Source organism: Asparagus officinalis, chromosome 3, assembly GCF_001876935.1.
Source record: "Asparagus officinalis chromosome 3, Aspof.V1, whole genome shotgun sequence".
Classification (NCBI taxonomy): Eukaryota; Viridiplantae; Streptophyta; class Magnoliopsida; order Asparagales; family Asparagaceae; genus Asparagus; species Asparagus officinalis.
In genome coordinates this window covers 46,007,174-46,012,878 of record NC_033796.1, presented here as the reverse complement: position 1 = coordinate 46,012,878, position 5,705 = coordinate 46,007,174, and the positions used below count along the sequence as shown (strand labels likewise).

Genomic DNA, 5,705 nt, shown 5'->3' with positions numbered 1-5,705 from the left:
GGTGGAGAGTATCGATGAGTTAGTACCTACTACATTTAGAGAGGCCGAGCAGAGTTCGGAGGCTGATTCGTGGCAGGTGGCTATGCAGGAGGAGATGGAGTCTCTTCACAAGAACGATACATGGGAGCTTGTAGAGCTTCCAAAGGGGCGGAAGGCGATTGGGTGCAAGTGGGTGTACACGAAGAAGGAGGGCATTGAGGGCACTCCAGTGAGGTTCAAGGCTAGGTTGGTTGCGAAGGGCTATGCACAGGAGGAAGGTATTGACTATAATGAGGTTTTCTCTCCGGTGGTGAAGCATTCTTCGATTCGGATTTTGCTAGCTTTGGTGGCACAGTATGGTTTGGAATTAGACCAGTTGGATGTGAAAACGGCATTTCTTCATGGTGATCTTGATGAAGAAATATATATGACTCAGCCATTGGGATTCTGAGCTGCAGGGAAAGATAAGTTGGTTTGCAGGTTGAAGAAATCGCTATACGGTTTGAAGCAGTCTCCTCGACAGTGGTATAGGCGATTTGATGGTTTTATGCTTGGTCATTCGTACACTCGGAGCCAGTTTGATCCTTGCGTGTATTTTCGCAAGTTGAGAGGAGGTGCGTACATTTATTTGTTGCTTTATGTCGATGACATGTTGGTTGCTTCTAGTTCCAGGTCAGCTATAGATGAGTTGAAAGTTCAGCTTTCGAATGAGTTTGAGATGAAGGACTTGGGCGAGGCGAAGCGCATTTTAGGGATGGAGATCGGCAGAGACAAGAAGAAGGGCAGAATTTGTTTGACACAGGTGGCTTATTTGAAGAAGGTTCTACAGCGATTCCATGTTAGCATGGATACGAAGCCAGTTAGTGTACCATTGGGAGCCCATTTGAAGCTTTCAGCTGGTCTTTCACCGAAGTCAGTTGAAGATCGAGAGTTGATGTCGAAGACTCCATATGCGAGTGCGGTTGGAAGTTTGATGTATGTGATGGTATGTACGAGGCCAGATTTGTCACAGGCGGTGAGCATGGTTTCGAGATACATGCACGATCCAGGAGTGGGTCATTGGGACGCCGTGAAATGGATTTTGAGGTACATTCGAGGTACGCTCAATGTTGGTTTATTTTAGGAGCGGGACACTACAGGTGGTCAGCTATGCATTGGCTATGTTGATTCGGATTATGCCGGGGATTTGGATAAGCGTCGGTCTACGACGGGGTATGTGTTCACTTTAACCCGTGCGCCGGTGTGTTGGAGATGCACCTTACAGTCGACGGTGGCTTTGTCTACGACGGAGGCAGAGTATATGGCAGTTACGGAGGCTGTGAAGGAGGCTATTTGGCTTCGAGGACTTTTGGAAGAACTTGGTATATCGCAGCGATCCGTCACTATTCATTGTGATAGCATGAGTGCTATATATTTGGCGAAGAATCAGGTTTTTCATGCGAGGACGAAGCACATTGACGTTCGTTATCACTTCGTTCGAGATGTTCTTGAAGATGGCGATGTGGAAATTGTGAAAGTCCACACGAAGGATAATCCAGCGGATATGCTCACTAAGGTGGTTCCGAGCAACAAGTTTGATCATTGCAGAAACTTGTTGAATATTTGTGATTGTTGAGGCCGTTGACGGCCATTTGGATGAACTACGGGCGGCTTGATCCCTTGGGAGAGGGGGTACGTAGGCAACCACATTTACAGGCCCACCCGATTAGCTCTTGTGCAACTATATAAATAGGTTATTAATCGGTCATTAGGGTTAAGCAGGGGAGGTTTTGATTTCTTTCTTTTGCGGCTGTGCACTTGTGCGGCTACAGGAGCAAGAGCGTGAGGAGGTTTGTCGGCTGCAAACTTTTCGGCTGCAGAACAGAAGCAAGCACGGAATTTTGTGGCGGCCATAGGAGTGCAAAGACAGAAGAAAAGTTGGGTTTTTGCATCCTTTTGTAGAGAGAGCTTTGTGAGGGATTTGAGAGTTTGTGTGAGGGTTTTATTTGTGAGATTCTTGTGTAAACCCTATTTGTATTCTCTCTCTCTATTAGTAAATCTCCCCCCTCCTTGCCCCGTGGACGTAGGCAATTTGCCGAACCACGTAAAAATTGATTGTACTGCTTTTATGTGATTTGTAATAGCTTTTAGGATCCCTCGACAGGTCAGTCCTAGAACTGATGAGATGAAGAGCCGATATCTCACTTGGTTGAGATATCCGCTTCAGATTCTTGTCTCCTTGGTTTTACGGGAATTCTTATTGCGATCTGACTCTCTTGTTGTGCTGCCGAAGTGCTGCCGAAATTTCCGCTGCGCGCAACAGATATAACTTTGGATAATGTAACTTTGATTGTAACTTTGGTGTTAGAGGAAATGTTGGCTATTTTCAGAATATTGTTATTTGATACGTCTTCATTCTCCAAGCATACCAACAAGATTATTTGGTATGTTTCTGAAGCCTGCATCCATGTTAGTATTAAGTTTCCTTCCCTGCTATTAAAATGATTGCTTGGTCCCTAGTATGTAAGTAATGGAATTAGCATGGCATGTAAACAGGAGACCTTATAATTCTTGTACTAATCCTTAGTATGTAAGTAATGAAGCCATAAGCTTGGTGAGAAATAGTGCTGGTCATTACTTTAGCAACGAAAATGATGGGGACATAATACTAGCTTGCATTTGATGCAGAATCACATTGATGGGGACATAATCTCGTCAAGGTGTATCTGAAGGTTAAAATAACAACAACAAAAACATGATTTTAATGATTCACATTGCTTTCCTGAACTGTATCATTGAATTCACATTGATTTTAATGATTCACATTGCATTATCAAAACTATTGTGTGATCCACATATCTGGACAAATAAAGGATTAACATTCAGCTTGACATTTAGAATAGGATTAGGTCCACCATATTTGGATATATCTAGACTCAGAACTTTGATCTCAATACCAGCTTTTGGTGCCTGCATTAATGAAAAGGTGAAAAAAATAATAACCAAAGCACAGGTGGATTTGTAGACAGATAGAAACCGTGGATGAATTTGTTTGACTATACTACCAATAATGTAAGAACATGCAGAGAACATACACTTCAACAAATCCTATAATACATTCTTACACCCTACTTAGCACAAATCCAAAAAAATACCAAATACAAATTCTAGAAAAATACCAATAAAAGAGCAAATATAACAAGCTTCAACAAATCCATAATATCAATCTCAATCTTTCTCTTTTCCCACACTTCTCCACTTGACACGGCTCTTGAAACTTGCGGCGCCACGCTTGACTGCTTCGTCTGAACAAGCTCTGCCTTTGAACCTTCAAACTCTTCTTCATCAGATACCCATTTGAAGAATCCACAATTACTCACTTTTCAATTAGCGCATCCCAAAAACAATCGACCAGGGTTCGTCTTAGTTCCAGATCTGGATAGTATAGCCCTCCTTCCACAATGGCACAACAATCCATGACAATTACTTGAAGATGACTCCATGATCCACAGCTACAGATACAAAAGTTTGCATATTCATAGCAATTGAAAAATAATAATTGGCAAAAAGGAAACACACCCGAACACTGTAATTTCTCAAGGAGAAGGGGGGGAGGCAGAATTCAGGAACATAAAATGGAATGTCATTTAGCATATGATAATACTTGAACTACTAGGATGCCATTATATTTTCTTGAGGCAGAATTCAGCTTGATAAATTCTGTTTCGGTATAAGTTCATAAGGTAGACACATGATATGCATACTATCTGTTTGCTGATGGTCCAACCATAATAATCACAAAATTCCCAAGTCTAACATGTTTCCAGATTCCATTATGATGCCAGGCACTATAAACATCAGCTCTTGCAGGCTTGAGAATCCAGTTGCCGAAGAAGTTGCTTGGTTAGTAAGTGATCTCTCAATCAATTATCAAATTATTTGGTCCTAAACCACAACCACACCACTACCAATTACCACAATACTCGCAACCACAATCACACCATTATGAAAACGAGCAGTACTTCCCATGCCCTGAAACTCAAAGAACCATTATAATAGAAGTCCTGTGCTTCTTCGATGACATCTAAATGAATTACTCTAAATACATGTATAATCAATACGATATACTACATTTAATATCTAAGAATATAAACTAGAACTTAGAGTTCTCCCCATGCCTCGAAACAAGATTAGGATTTCTCAACTAGATAGCATAATTAGGATACTCAACTAGATAGCATAAGAAATAGATCATGAACTGGCTGTCACTAATAATTCCCCAAAGTAGGATTAATATAATCAAACCCGTTCCAATCCACAATCATCATTTGCTATACCATCACAAATAGAATTTCAACGCAATTAATTCAACAACAAATTCACAGCAAAGACTCAATTCTCAAAAACAAAGTTGAGAGCTTGCCTAATCAATACCTTGCCCTTAGCTATACGAATTAACAATTATCGCATGGAAATGATCAAAACTCAAAGAATTAGTAAAGGGAAAAGTAATTCTCCAGGGGACTCGTGTTTTTTTTTCACCAAGAAAGAATTAAAGTTTTCTGTAGAATTTGGCATAATCGATGGATTAGGGTTAGGGTTTTGGAACGAAAAAAGGGTGAAGGGAAAGCGGTAAGCTTACCTCCGAATCGAGTTCCGGTGGTAGAATCGAAGCCTGATGCCAGAGTCGGATGTCTCGCGATATAAACAGCGGTGAAGAAAGAAATAATTTGGACTCGCGACGGCTCAGAGGGGATTCACGGCGGCTCAGAGGGGACTCGCGGGGAACAACTGGCAGCGCATAGAGGGAACTCGGGGAGGCTCAAAGGGGACTCGCAGCGGCTCAGAGGAAAATGAAGAGGGCTTGGTCTGAGGGATCTCGCGGCGGCTCAGATTTGGGGCGAGGACGGGGGGAGCGGAGATCTCCGGTTTCGTGCTCAGATTTGAGAGAGATTTGGGTAGGGGTGGCAGTTTTTGACCCAACCCATCAACCCGACCCGACCCGACCCGTTTATATTAGGTATGGGTCAAGTTATATGGGTTGGGTCATAAACGGGTCAACCCAAATTGAATTGATTATTAGATGGGTAAGTTAGGGTTGACCCGCCTGACCCGTGTAACACAAAGCTCACCCGCGATTGAAAATTCGGGCCGTCCCATTCCTTTCTACGGAGAAAATAAAGGAAATCTAGGGTTCAACCCGTCCTCTCTTCGTCTCTCATAAATGAAACCCTAGATTTCCCATCTGCGTGCGGCGGCGAGCAGCGAGCGGCAGCGAGGAGCGAGCAGCGAGGAGCGAGCGGCGGCGATAGGCGAGAGGTGACGGCGAGCGGCGTCGTTTCATCAAAAGTGACGACGAGTGACGGCGAGCGACGAGCGGCGACAAACGGCGAGCTCGATCCTCTCTGTAAGTTCTCATCTCTCTAAGCTTCATCAAAATTAGGTTTCTTTCATTTTGCTCAAGTTTCTTTAAATTAATTTGAAGAAGACGGTGAAGGAGCTGTGAACTCTGGTCAATTAGAATTCATGTAAAGGATTTCATCTTTAGTTTTTTTTCCCCTGAACTAGTTAAACTTATGTGTTACGAGTCACAAATTTATCTTATTAATTTGTTACATACATACATAAATTCTTTGCAACCCTTTTTGTGTAGAATTAGTACTGATTTTTAATATCTAATTAGATTTATTTTCTTTAGATTTGTTATAAGAATATAAGGTGGTCATTTCCTTGACAGAATACTAGGA

The 5,705-nt window shown here is 42.3% G+C and overlaps 1 long non-coding RNA gene across 1 annotated transcript; it reads right to left on the bottom strand.

Moving 5' to 3' along the window:
* On the bottom strand, positions 3,030–4,949 carry LOC109834008. The gene is made up of 2 exons (XR_002245424.1): positions 4,601–4,949; positions 3,030–3,470 (listed from the first exon to the last, which is right to left on the bottom strand). It is a non-coding gene; the product is annotated as an uncharacterized LOC109834008 (long non-coding RNA).